A 15,314-nucleotide genomic window follows, 5' to 3' on the forward strand; every position below is an offset into this window, starting at 1 on the left:
AATTTATTAGTTGTGAGATCTTACACAAGTTATCTTATCTCCATTTGTCTCAGTTTCCTGATCTGTAAAGAAGAAAATAACACTAGTACCTATGTCACAAGTTGTTGTGAGGATCAAATAGTATAATGATTGTGAAGTGCTTAACACAGTGATTAATACATGGTAAGTACTATATAAATGTTGACTTATTTCTTTAACTAAATGTAATTGCTCCATACTTGATAACTCTATACTGGATTTTAGATGTGATTAGTAAAAAATATCAAAGGAAATAAGATTAAAAATTTCTATGTCAGATAATTTGGAAATGCATTTGGCCAAATTGAAGTCATCTGACTGATAAGTTTTGTTTCATTTTTTAAATACATAGTATTTTATATGTTATTGTATTTCCAAATTCTGTTATGAAATTTGGAAAACCATTGGATCACAAATGTTGTTAAAAAGATAACTTCTTTTTATCTGGATGCTGTTAGAGAATGAATTGAACTTTCAAAAGAATATGATAAAAATAGACATTTGAAAACAGTCAAATACTTAATGGTATATATTTTGTTTTAAAACAATAATAATTTTACTATAATAAAGCATGAGTTTTCATTTGAAAATTTTTGGCTTTCACTAAAAATTATGAAAATATAGAGGGTGGTTTAAATGAGTCAATTATCATGTATTTGCTACATGTCTGAAACCTTACAGTGTGGCTAGTTTTAATTTATAAGTAAAGAATAAATGAAATATAGCTGTTAGGTAAACACAAGAAATTAATAGTTTTCAAAACCTATGTTGTGATTGCTGAAATTTTGCTATTTGAGGTGAAATCTCTTGGGACTATGATTTACTATTGTTTTTTGTTTTGATTACAGAGATGGCTGTCTGAATTGTCATGAAGCCAGTGGCAGAAAATGACATGTGCTGCAGTCTGAGAACTGTTACAGGTGACTGTCTGTCCCTGGGAGAATTTGAGGGGACAGTCTTGGCATGGCCTAAGGTAGAATCCTTGACTCAATTTCCTCAATGTGCTATTTCCTTTCTGAAAAGGAAATTTCCCCACCTGGTTAGTCCACAACCTGACTTTTGATACCCTGTGACTACATGATTAGTGTGACTACATGATTAGTTGTCAGATATGACTCATGGCTGGAATCAGAGTTAAGAGAGTTTTTCCTCTGTTGTGGTATATGTCAGGTCAGTCTGTGCCCTTGAAGGGAACAAGTTTTGACAGTGTTATAACTGTGTCCCTCCTTTTCTTTTCATAGCAGATTTCTAGAATTAGGGCAGGTAAGCAGTGGAAGTTTTTTAAGTACAATACTAAATCTATAAATTAATAAATTGATATAGGAACATCTCTGAGTTACTATAATAGGATGCAATTATGAAAAATCTTATGATTTTCATTTGTATTTGTGGTCAAATTGTAAGTAGGGATGATATCTTCCAAAAGGGGCAGGGGAGGGGGCTAGACAAAGTAATAAGACAATGATGTAATGCAAAAGATTTCTAATTAAATGGAATGGCAAATTTTGAGACACAATTAGATATTTTTTTCCTTTAGAACTATATACATATATGACTGGCTTCCAAATGTATCTAGCATGAAAATTCAGGCTTTGATTACGTTTTAGTAATAAGTTCTCAAAATTGGATTAAGAATTTTACACATAAAGTTATATTAATAATTGTAAAGAATGTGAAATTACTTCCCCATTTTTGAAATATCTGTCTGATAATTTTAAAAGAAGAGTTAATTTTACATTTAGACACTCATGATTTTTTTAGATTCTTATATCAGCCTACATGATAGAAACAACAAATAAGTATATAAAAACTGAAATTCTCTGAAGTTTCAGGTTTTGAAAACTAAATTTAATTTTACTCAGTTCTCTATATATTTGAGAGATGAGACCTTTATCTGAGATACTTACCATAAAAATTTTCCCAGTTTGCTGCTTTCCTTCTAATTTTGGTCACATTGGTTTTATTTGTATAATTTTTTTAAATTTAATATAATCAAAATTATCCATTTTACCTTTTACAATATTCTCTATCTTTTGTTTTGTCCTAAATTCTTCCCTTATCCGTAGATCTGACAGGTAAACTATTTTATGCTTCTCCAATTTGCTTTTGGTATCACCCTTTATGTCTAAATCCTATACTCATTTTGACCTTATCTTGGCATAGGGTGTGAGATGGTCTTTACCTACTTTGTGCCATGCTGTTTTTCAGTTTTCCTAGCAGTTTTTGTCAAATAATTAGTTTTTGTCCCAAAAGCTTGGATCTTTGGGTTTATCAAACACTAAATTACTATGGTCATTTATTACAACGTATTGTATACTTAATTTTGTTACACTTATCCACCACTCTATTTCTTAGCCACTACAAGATAGTTTTGATGATTAGCATTTTATAATAGTTTGAGTTCTGGTACTGTTGGGCGACCTTCCTTCACATTTTTTTTTTGTTGATTCCCTTGATATTCTTGACCTTTTGTTCTTCCAGATGAATTTTGTTATATTTTTTTCTAGCTATATAAAATAATTTTTTGGTGGTTGTTCGGTATGGCAGACAAGAGAGATCTTGATTTTTTTGGCTGTCAGCTTTGAGGGAGAAGAGCAGTTCCAGATTCTCATCAGGAAGTGGTCTCTGAAAGGAGAAGAAGGCTCTGGGAAGAACTTAAGATATAGAAGAGTAGGCACCTTGATCATGTTCCTTTCCCCAGTTTACCACATGAGAGATTTCAGAGAATTTTTCCTAGGCTAAGATCTGAGATTCTCTCACCTGAATGAGTTGAGGTATCTCGCTACTAGTGAGAGAGCTTATTCTCTTTGTGTGTTGTCTAGTATGTTCTCATATTTATAGCTTCTCTGATTTCTGTTTACTATTGGCTTGGATAAATGAGTTTATTTGCCATGTGTGGTCTTTGTGTAAATAGCAAATAATGAGAAAGGAGTCAAAAGTCTTGGATATGCAGATTGGGTCACTCCTTCCCTGTTAAGAGATACTAATTAGCATCTCAGCTTGAAACTAAAAATTATTTTCCATAGACTAACAATATTTAAGGGAACAGATAAATATAATTTTAGCCTGATACCCCATTTATATAAGGAGAGCAGAGTGGCTATCCTCATGGCCCCAGTCTCTTGCTTCTATTCTTGGCCAGAATCAAACTCTCTTTTGCAGAGGGGTGGGTGGACAGGCCTCTTGTTGTTCAGTTATTTAAATTGTGTTAGATTCTTCATGACCCCATTAGGGGTTTTCTTGGCAAAGATACTGGAGTGTTTTTCCATTTCTTTCTCCAGCTGATTTTGCAATTGAGGGAACCGAGGCAAGTAGGGTTAAATGACTTGCCCAGGATCACACAGCTAGGCCACATTTGAACTCAGAAGATGAGTCTTCCTGATTCCAGGCCCAGCACTCTATCTACTGCATCACTTAGCTGCCCTGGACAAGCCTCTAGAGTTATCTATTCATGGACACATAACCTAATTATATAACATACACACATACACATATTTAACACACAAGTGGGATTACTGAATGCAGCGAGGTGTCATAGTGGATAGAGTGCCGCACCTAGAATCAAGAAGAGCTGAGTTCACACTCTACCTTAAACATTTACTAGCTGTTGTTACTAGCTTAACCTTAACCTTTGTTTGCCTCAGTTTCCTCATCTGCAAAATTATACTTTCCAGGGATATGATGAGTTTGATGCACACATTGCCAGAGCTAGCTCAGCATTTGGGAGGTTCTGAAGGAAAGTGTAGGAGATTAGAGGTATTAGGCTGCCTACCAAAAAAACAATGATCTACAGAGCCATTGCCCTGACCCCATTGTTGTATACCTATGAAACCCAGAGAGTCAAGTGCTCACGCCAGAAAATTAAATGCTTCCATTTGAATTGTCTTAGGAAGATTCTGAAGATCACCTGGCAAAATAAGGTACTGGACACAGATCCTTTCTCAAGCTGAACTGCCATGCATTCAAACTCTCCTGCAGAAAGTACAACTTCAATGAGCTGGCCACGTAGTTTGCCTGAAAGACTATTTTACAGAGAACTCACACAAGGCAATTGCTCACATGGAGGTCAGAAGAAGCAATACAAGGACACTCTCAAGGTCTCTCTCAAGGTATCAATCCTGACACATGGTGGATGCCGGCACAGGACCATGCAGCATTGCATGCCCACATCAAAGAATGCACTGTGTTCTATGAGCAAAGCAGAAAAAAAGTAGATCAAAAGATACTTGAGATACATAAATTTAGAAGATCTCCATCCCCAGTGGGGACTGTTGCAGACTATTTGTGCCCAACTTATGGTAGAGCCTTCTGAGCTTATATTGGTCTGATCAGCCACAGTTGGACACACTGTACATTGCCCCAACATTGTAGTATCATTTTGGTCCTCTCTGAGCATGAAGGACAAAAATAACTCCCTCTACCAACGCAAATTACAACTGAACTCTTTCCTCCACATGTTAGTAGAAACTGTGAGTTTCTGTCTTTTTTTTTAAAGCAGTCAATTTGATAATAAGCTTCTCCAAAGTCAGCTAAGACAAAGTTTTCTGGTAGGATCACATTTAAAGCCTTTTAGAAGCACAACATCTCACTTAGAAGGGGCCTCTGCTTTAATCCAAATGTAACTGATAGTACTTCTGGTTTCCAAATTACTTTGCATTTTTCTATCTATGGACGTATTCTTTCTCCTTATCACCTATTCCATAGAATGTAAATTGTGGAAGCCATGTCACTCCCAAACACAGAATAAACTCCAACCATAGAATCAAATATAAAATCCTGTTTACATTCACAATCCTTCATAACCTACCCTTTCCCATTGAAGTGCGAACAACTTGAGAGCAGAAACTTTATTTTGTCTTTGCCTCATCCTCAGCCTTTTAGCACAGTGTCTAGTGCACAGTAGGTACTTAATAAATGTTTATTAACTGCCATTGACTTACTAAACTTCTCAAGGTTACAGACTACTTTGTTTTTATCCTTATATCCCTTAGTATAGCACAGTATCTAGAACACTGAATGTGCTTCATAAATACTTGTGGAATGAATGAATGATTTAATGAATTAATGAATAAGAAATTTCTGTAAAACATTCCTGATAGCCACTGCTTAAAAAGCTAGAGTGAGAGGAAATTCAGGACTCTCAAGGCAGTTCATTCTGTTTTTGAACTATAAGCTCCACAAGGGCAAGGACTATATCTGATCTAAAATTTTAAAATCTGATTTAATAGGATCTGCCAGTGTTGATCTTTTTTATGTTCTCATTTTCAAGAACCCAAGATCATATCTGTGCTTCAGTGAGACAACAGCATAAAACTTTATTGAAGAGACAGGCTATCACATACTAAATAATCATGTTACTAAAAGAGGAAAAATTCTTAGATTTCAAAAATAAGAGATCCTTAGAAATGAGCAGTTAAGTCATCAACTAAGAAAAAGTTATAGCGAGTGAGAAAAAAAAATCAATCTTTTCTGTATTTTTGATGCATACCAGACATTTCCAAATGGATATCTTGTTATTGTATTATTTCAGTTGTGTCTGACTCTTTATGATCCAATTTGGGTTTTCTTGGCAAAGATACTGGAGTGGTTTGCCATATCCTTCTCCAACTCTTTTTACAGATGACCATCTCAAACTCAATATGTCCAAAAGAGTATTCTTCTTCTCCAAACCCACCTGTCTTCTGAACTCCTTCCTCTATGTCTATAGATGGATTCATGATCTTTCAAGGCTCCCAGGTTCAAAATCTAAGTCATACTTCACTCTCCCTCAGCTTCCATATTCAAACAGTGGCCAGGCTTCGTCATTTCCACCTCTACAACATGTGTCACATCTATCCCCCTCTCTTTGCTCATTATGCCGCCATCCTCATCACTTCTAACCTGGCTTAGCCTCCTGTTTGCTTTTCCTGCATCATTCTTTTCCCTTTCCAAATCATCCTCTACACAGCTGCCCAAATGTTCCTAAAGCTCACATCTGACCATATCACTCCCTTATTCAAAGACTTCCAGTGGCTCTTCCATTTGGCTTTTAAAGACTCTCCCAGCCTAACTTTCATATCACTCATTACTCTTCTTCACAGACTCTAGTTTTTAGTCAGTCTACCTGCTCTTTTACACAAGACATTCCAGCTTCCATTTCCATCATTTCATTTTCCATGTCCGTGCCTTTGCACGGCCTGTCCTCTATGTCTGAAGGGTATTCCTCTTCACTTCTACCTTTTATAATTCCTTATTTCATTCAAAGCCCAGCTTAAGTTTCTCCTTCTCTATGATGTCTTTTATTAATTCCTCCAGCTGCTAGTGGTTCCCCCTCAATTAATTTACTTTATAAATATTTTGAATTTACATATAGGTGTACATGTTGTCTCTCCTTATAGAATGTGAGTTCCCTGAGGGCAAGAGCTATTTTTGTCTTTATGTTCCCAGGGCCTATATAGTTCTTGCCACTTATCCAACACTTAATAAATGCTTATTGGTTGGTAGACATCCACGTTCAGGCTCATAGATTTGAATTCAGAAGTAATCTTCCTAGGTTTACCTGCCTAATTTTCATTAAAACAAAAACCAAGTATTTCAGTATCATCATGGTGAATTCTAGACCACAGCCATCATAGTTCATTAATCCTAGCTAAAAAACTTGTCAGGTTATCACTGCCTTTTGAAATTGGAGTCAGCAGCTCTGAAGACTGATTTATCAGAGAATGTTTGATTTGGGTGGGGTTTGACAATTCGAAGGATAAAATAGCTTTGATGATCTAATGCATTTTTTAAAGCTAATACCATAAGTCACAACACGCTTCTGACTTGAATAAATCATCTTTAATTCAAGTTCACAGAACTGAAAAGTCTGTGTTTTTGTGGTAGTTTGACCTGTAGAGGTCACTGTTTGCAGACAAATAAAAAGCCATCTACTGATTCCAGTTAAATCCCTTCAACTGTTCTTGGTCTACTAGGTTTCTAAATAAATAGGTGGAATCTTTGGGGTTATTTTAGTTAATTTCAACTAGCAGTAGAACATCTGGGAAAGTAAACTCACTTTTTTTAATCAGATTTTTTTTTAAAACAATATGAATTACCAAAGTGACTATTACTCCTTGGTTTATCTGAACTAACTTTGACTTGCTTAAAAAAAAATGCTGTAGTTCTGTGAGGACCTCAGCAAACTGACAGATATGGGAGCCTGGCTGAAGGGGGATTCCAGGAAGTGCCTATTGTTTATTCTTCTGTCTAATGTTTAATATTTCGATCTCACATGCTCCATGGCATGTACATTCATGGAAATTAGCTCTCTCCCCTCATCCCTCACCCCCATTCATGCTAGGGATTCAATCAAAAAGGTGGTGTGGATTTATTGTATTTTTAAATAAATAACACAGACAGTTCTATATAAAGTTAAATCAGTGGGGTTGATGATGGATCTCTTTTCCCCTGGACATTACTCAGCATTTTTAAAACTGAAGGCATTGTGTCATATTGTGTAAAGTCTCTTCTGCTCCCCTAAACACAGCCGTAATCAATTAAAGATCCCACTGGTGAAGGAACCATTGTTTGGGCTTTTATTCAAACGTTTCTGAGTAGTCTTTTAGGCTGCCTGTAGGGAAACATTGGCAAGGCAATGGGAAAGTTGAAAGTCCCCGACTTTACAATGTGAATTTTGTTAGGTGGATGTCTCTTTATCTCTGACCCAAATCCTGCCCTTTATATTCCTTTCAATAAGTGGGATGGAAAGGATAGGCTACCCACTATTGGTGTCTTATGTTTTAGAACAGTTATGACTTTTTTTGAAGTTTATGAATGATTTTAGGATAGAAATCCCTGGTGACCTTTGGGTGACCATGGGTCATTTATTGGTTCAGAACATATCAGACTGTTAGGGGAAAAAAGGAGGGGCACCTTGTTAAGAGATTAGTTCCTTTCTGTAGAAAGTTAGAAGGCTGGTAAATTAAATCTACTGGCTGACTTAGATTGCTTTTGGTGGGATTCTCATTTTGTCCTCTTATTCTGTTCTCCTCATGCTCTACTGAAATCACCAAGAATAGTTCACTGGAGCTGAAGTGGCCCATGCACCACTGTGTTTACTGTGCTTTGGTTTTATCCCATATTCCTGCTCAAGATAGTGACTGAAGACAAAAGAATGAGGAGGGTAGGAGAGAATGGAGATAGGAGATATGAGTAAATTCCTGCAAAATTGAGAAAAATAGAAGGCATGTATTAAGAAGATAAAAAAGGATTGACAGATTTAAAAGAAAATGCTAATTTGAAGGCATACTGGATGTATGACCCCTAGACAAATCACCTGACCTCAATACCTCAGGAAGCTCTTGTTTGCATTGTTGAACAGGTACTGATAGCAGGTTGAGCAGGTACTGATACTGAGCAGGTACTGAATTGATAAAGGGAGTTTTTAACTTAAAAGTTCCCTATACCAGTGATGTCAAAGGTTTTGTTTAAAAATCAAACAAGACAGAAACAACAAGATGCCCTTCAAACAAATTCATCCTATCACAATTATTGGGCAATAGTTACTTATATAAGAAGTTGCTTTGGGAGAGGTGAGAGGAGGAATAGTTGTAGGATTTAGAATTGGAAGGACTATTAGTTATCATTTATCTGGTTGAAACCTTTCATTTCATAGATGAGCAACAGAACAAGAGAGAAATTAGTGACTTGCTCATTCATTGTCACATGGATAGTAAATGGCAGAACAGATATCTTAATCTAGGACTTCTGATTGCAAATCTAACTACTCTTTCCGTTACTCCATGCTGATTATGCAATCACTCAATTTTTCTATTTGTTAAAAATTGAAGCAAAAAGTTTCCTTGGTCCTAGGCAAAGAATCAAGTCAATCTGTAATCTGTGGGTCATTCATTATGTGAGAGTATGAATCAGTGTTTAGGACCAAGCTTGAATCTTTGTCTAGCAGATAGATTCTTACCCTTTCCCCAAGATTTTAGTGCTCTCTCAATATGCATTGTATCTCTCATGCATTCTCTTATTTGTATACTGGTAATTTCTCCTAGAGAAAGAATATAAACTCCCTGAGGGCAGGAGCTGCTCCATTCAATGCCAAGCACAAAGTAGGTACTTAATAATTCTTATTGAATTGAACTAAATTGTTATCAGTTGCTCATTATGATGCTAGGAAGAGGAAATGAAGGAAAAAAATGATGCAAGAAGAATATTTTCTACTCTACTTCATTTTAGATAAAGAGAAATAAAGTATTCCTTCATTAGGGACTTTAGCTTCAGAAAACAACCTTGCATGCCTCTGGATAGCCAGTAGGCTATAAGCTTCATTTTTCTCTGAATGACACCTTTGGGAAGGTTAGAAGGAGGAAAGTACATACAGACCAGCCACTTTGTAGATGACTCAGGACACCTCAACGAAATCCATTCATTCCCCTCAGCCCTAGTGGGAATTACAAGTTAAGCCTGCCAATTGGAGGTTGGTAATGTGGACTCTGCTTTAGGGAATTAGGTTAGACTGCCAGAATTCATTCCTGAACTTTAGCAGCTACAAAAGAGTATTTTTCTGTTGGCCGTAACTGATTCAAAACCAGGTCCCCAAAGGACAAGCTTCCTTTTGTACACTGGCCATGCCAGGGTCCTATGGCTAATAATATTACCACATCAGTTTTTTTTTTTCTCTGCAAAATTACAGGAAATGTCAATAGGAGAAAAGAAGCAAAAATATCATCCCTTTCACTGTAATGGTCTTCATTTTGTGTTATTTGTCATATGTAAATCTGCTTTCATGTTTAGGAAATATGTGGACAGCAAGCAGTCAGTTTACTACCAAATAGCAGAACATTACTATTGAATAAAGAATGAAATCAGGACCAGAGAAGTAGATGCAGGGAAAAGTAAAACTTTGCAAAATGTTTGGATGTGGAGTGATAACATATAAAATTATCAGTTCATATTTAGGTCAGCCTTGTCTATTACCTTGAAAAATATATTTGCACACTCCATCCCCAAACTTTGGGTCTGGCACCACCACCTCCTTGCCTCCTGGCTTACTAATAAACACATACAGGCGTGAATGCCTTGCTTTCAAGTTCAAGATGTAGGCTAGGACTTATTTTTATATTTCACATTTCCACCAGTGTTCATTGAATGCTGCCTTGCAGTTTCTGAGGGGGTAAAGGCAGATTTCCTTAATAAAGACTCTGAAAAGTGAAACACTTTATTAGTGGAATCCGTCAGTCTTGGAAAATACCCAAGCCATTTTGTAGAAAATGTCAGTGAAGTCTAAACAGTGGGAACTTCAGATAGTAAAACCACTAGCCAGTCCCTGTGGACCCTCACAAGAAAGGTTTGACTGTGGGCCCCAGGTATCAAGTGGTTGAAAAAAAAATCAGAGCTTTCTGTCAGCTCCTAGTCCTGACTTTACTTTAGAAATTATTTTTAATTTGCTCAAGACAGGGGTCTTCTGTCCAGGTCTTGAATACAAACACTGTATCTTTGTTTTGTATTCCTGTACAAATATATTTTATTGGGAGCCCCTTTCAGAATGCTTGTTAAACATATGAGCTTATTCACATGAATGCACTTAAGTGCTGTAAATGTAGGGGACAGGAGTTAGAACAGAGAAACCTATGTCTCCTTCTGATGGCTAGGGCCCAGGACTTGTAGTGAGGGCTTTTCTCCTCTCCACCTCCATACAAGTCCACACTTGCATTCATCACCACCCCCCTAGTCCCCACCCCCCACCCCGGTTCTACTCCCTCCATATACTGAGGCACACATATCCCTGCGATAAAAACGCATTTGTCTTAAAACTCAGGAGTTGAAAGTAAAAGGGTGAGGCCCAGATAGTATAACTGTTCAGAACTTGAATGAATTGCCATAGTTTTCACCAAGTAACTGGCTGGCCTTCTCAGGCAGGCTCCAAATTCCTGTTGAAATGAAGACTTTCTTTCCTGGACTGGGCCTGGCATTCCTGGAAAACAATGGCCCTTTTCAAATAGACTCTGAAATTTCACAGGTGAAGGGAGCAGGGCAGTCATTTGATCCCACCCACAAGGAGCCTGCTGGTATTTTAAAAAAGTGAAGACAGAGCCTATCATGGAAGGGCAGGCAGAACTGGCCAGTGCCTAAGAAGTGCAATCTAGATGGGGGCTTCTAGAGACCCCTATGAAATAGAAGTCAGTTTCAAAGTTCTGTCTTTGACTTACCCTGTAGCGCCTTTTCCAGGTTTTCTCAGTGCCTAAATGGAGGACAGCACTCCCAAATCGTTAAGTTACATCACACATTTGAGAAGAACAGTTTTCTTTAAAAAAGAAAATAAAAAGTTCACATCAAAAGCCATTAAGAGAGAGAAGCTATGGCTGTCTGAGCAGCCAGTACTCAGAGCACTGTGCCTTGCCCATAGCAGAGACTTAGTAAATGTCTGTTGAATTGACTGGAAATTAGCTGAAAGAAAAATATTTTTAAAATAAGTATGAGCATTAAAGATCTGTTTCTTTTTCAGGAATCCTTTTGAAGGTTTAGTGGAAACAGACATTTAGATTGTTGTAATTAACTTAGGAGTATTGTTTTATGTCATTATCCTAAAAACACATAAAGGCAATATCAAATACACTTTTAAAACATGAAAATGAATATCAAGAAAGTAACCATTCTAAAATTTATCTGTCCCTTTTCATAAAGGAAGTCAGGACTGTTTTGTGGTTCTTATTTAATCACTTCTTGCAAGAACTAAGGGAGATGGATAATTCAATACATTTAGCATATGTTTATTAAGCATCTACTCTGTGTGGATCACAGAGCTAGGATTTTTGAATATGCATGGATGGTCCTGTAGTCTCAGTGTGATGTTTCTGAATGACTTCCATTGAGAAGGGCACCCCTATGGACTATATTTGTTGACTTGGTAGATGTCATAGAAGAGAACATTGCAACTAAGTAGGACACAAGTAAAGGGAGGAAGGAGAAAGATGGTTAGGGAGAGGTGACTATAGTCCCTGTCCTCAAAGAGTTTCTACTCTAGTAGGAAAGCTAAGGCCAAACACAAATAACTGTAATATGAAATAGAACATAGTTAAGTACAAAAAAGAAGTGCAAAGAAAATACATTGAGATATCAGATGAGGGTGAGAGATAGGGAAAGAGAGAGAGAGAAAAAGGGAGAGAGACAGAAAAAGACAGAGACAGAGACATTCCTCCCCAATGAGGGAAGGAGGAATCCAAAGAAAATTCATGGAGGAGATGATCTTTGAACTGGGCTTTAATATATGGTTAGAGAACTTTAACAGATGGATACATGGAGTCAGGAATAACATTTCAGACAGTAGACAGGTGAAAAATTCATAGGATGTAAAGAGTCAGATGAAACTTAGTATGTTATAATATTAAAACCAAAGTCAGACCATATATGGGGTAAGGTACTTCTCTCTAGACCCCACCTTCCTTTTCTAAAAAATGAGGGAGTTGTACTAGATGACATCTAAGACTTCTTCTAGCTCTAAATCTATCATGATCTGATTTTTCCTGGCACTGAAATATGTTAGAGTTCAGTCACGGGCAACTAATTATTTTCTACTAGACTTTTGCCTGAAATCTTGGAGGCTGCCACTAGGTGGACAGTGGTGACTATTAAAGTAGCTTAAAAGAGAGAGACAACTCCAGTTGCAGAAAAATAACTCAGAGAGAAAATCCATTTTTATGATTGATTTATCTCAATAACAATGTAACTTAAAAACATCACTATGAATTCAGTAACTAATTTGTATAAGACATTAATAAACAAGAGAACTTTTATTAGGAGCAAGATTTAATGTAATAGAAATAGGGTAGGAATCCTACTTGGTAGGTACCCTACTGATACACACATTTAGTTACTGCCTAATTCTTGTGCCCTTATAGCTTACCAGCCAGGGCTATAGTTAATATTGTTGAAAAGAATAGCCATTCTGGTGAAATCATGGATTTTCTAAAATATTTTGAAGTATGAAAAAATTATCCTAATTAAAACCAATAGAGAAGATTTTTTTTCCACACAATTTGTTTATTGTAAGATAATTTACAAATCTTTTGTCTTCCATGTACACTGTGGACCATGTACACAACAGAGCTCATATTTTGTATCTTTACCTCTTGAATTTGGATAAAATTTGGATCTGTTAGTTCAGAGCTGTAGCATCAGAGATGATTTCAATCAACTTCTTTGTGATGACAGCTTGGCAAGTATGATTTAATGTCAAAGTCAACTTATCCATCATCTCAGGGGCATTCTTGCTAGCATTGTCCATAGCCATCATTCTTGCACCCTGCTCACTGGTGGTGGATTCCTTTAGAGTGTAGTAGGTGCTGTTTGCCAGACTATACTTTTGATAATTTTGCAACACATCAGCATCAGTGACATCATAAATACTCATATTCTCAGCATTTGCAGCGATATTTAAGGAAAAGATGGGTTTTTCTTCTGTCTTATAAGAGATAACAGACCTGAATCTATTGAAGATAATAGGTCCTTCATTAAATTCATATCCATAATTTAGTAGCTGAAGGGCAATGACTGAAGTATCTCCAAAGGTAGGGGGCTTCCTCTCCACTTCTTTAAATGTCACCAAGAAGTGGTCAGAGTGAGTCCTATTATGTATGAATCTGATTTTGTCACCAACTCCAACAATCATAACTTCCTTCCCTGCTGCTGTGAGGGTAGCAATCCTATTTTTCATCATTTTAGCAAGTGAGGAATGGATAGCAGCACAAAGGCCTTGATCTGAGGATATATCAATAATGAGGTGTTTCTTCATGTCTTCTGCAGCCTTAATATCACCTTTTTCCTAAAGAGCCAAAGATCCAACTCCATATACTCTGACTCATTTCAGCTCTCTCTCAGCTAGGACATACTTTGCAGCTGCCACCATTTTCATAGACTTGGTAATTTTCTGGATGTTTTTGATTGACTTGAATCTCCTGGTAATATCTTTTAGGGCTGCCATATTTCTGACTTGGATCTATTGTGGCTGCAGAGCCCAGGAGGAGTAGCCTGTGATAGTAACTCAACAGAACATGGTGGTACTGGTCCTGCTGAAGGTCAGGCAGACAGAAGCAATAGAGAAGGTTTTATGTAACCAGTATGAGCTTTTTGCTTCTGTCTACACTTCAGCTGCTCAAGTTAGCTTCAGACCTTGTTATCAACTTGGATATTAAGCATCATAGGTTTTAATCACCTAAATGACAGTAACACAGGGTATTATCACTACTTAAGTATTGGATTTTCTCTGTAGTGAAGTTATTGAAGCAAACCCCTTCTTTATTCAGAATGCTTTTGTATTTCAAATGAAAGGAAAGCCAAACCAAACATCTTGAATATTGATTAATAGTTATTTTTTTCAATAGACCTTTCACATTTTAAAATTGTTGCCTGTTTCTAGCAGCACTTTGGAAGCTACTGCTCACAGGAGCCTGTTTTTCCAAAGGAGAAACTCTATATAGTTTCTAAACTCTGACCACAGTTTAAAATGCCTTCCCTTTCACCTCACCTCACCCTTTTTTTGCTCAGTACTTATAAAATATTTTTAATATGATGAAACATAGAAAAATGGATTTTAAACTGATACTTATTGGTTCCTTAGCAGCCAGATTTTTTGCTATGTTTATATGTACAAAGTGAAGTATGGCAATTATCTAAATAATTCAGAACAACAACAAAGCTATATTCAAGCGAAATATTCAGATAATGAAAGCCAAACACCTCTTATGGTTTGAATTTTACAGATGATTATCTGAATCATTCATTCACTTATTCATCAGTTCTTTTATCTGTGAAATGGGGATAAAAATGCCCCAGCTACCTGTAAAACAAGGAACTGAGTCTGATCTTGAGGTCTCTTTCAGCTCAGAATTAATGGTCTGTCATTAGCATTGTCATCAGCATCATAAAGCAAAGGATGGAAGATTTGAAAGTCATCTAGTTCAACCTGTGCATTTTACAGAAAAGGAAGCAAGCTGCTGGCTACAAAATTGTTAAAGACTGTCTCATTGGTTAGAGGAATGTTCTTTAGCGTTGCCACAACTCCAATCCCACTTCTGCTCTTCTATTTCTGCTCTGTTTTGAGTAAACTCCCTAAGATGTGTTTGCTCTTTGCATGTAGCCATGGTCAGTCTGTCCTCATCTATGAGGTCAGGTTATCATGGAGACCATCTGTGATAACCTAGGGAAATGAGTCAGGGTGCTCAGCAGAGATCCCCAAATGCTATGCCTTCCATCTGAGAAGATCACCAATTTGTTCCTTGTAGATCTTATATTTATATAGTTGTTTTCTTGTTGTCTCCTGCATTAGA

At 36.7% G+C, this 15,314-nt stretch overlaps 1 pseudogene; it reads right to left on the bottom strand.

Moving 5' to 3' along the window:
* Nucleotides 1–13,144: 13,144 nt before the first annotated feature.
* Nucleotides 13,145–13,986, bottom strand: LOC118856561 (annotated as a pseudogene).
* Between the last annotated feature and the right edge of the window lie 1,328 nt (nt 13,987–15,314).

The sequence above is a fragment of the Trichosurus vulpecula genome, chromosome 7 (assembly GCF_011100635.1).
Source record: "Trichosurus vulpecula isolate mTriVul1 chromosome 7, mTriVul1.pri, whole genome shotgun sequence".
In the NCBI taxonomy this organism is placed as follows: Eukaryota; Metazoa; Chordata; class Mammalia; order Diprotodontia; family Phalangeridae; genus Trichosurus; species Trichosurus vulpecula.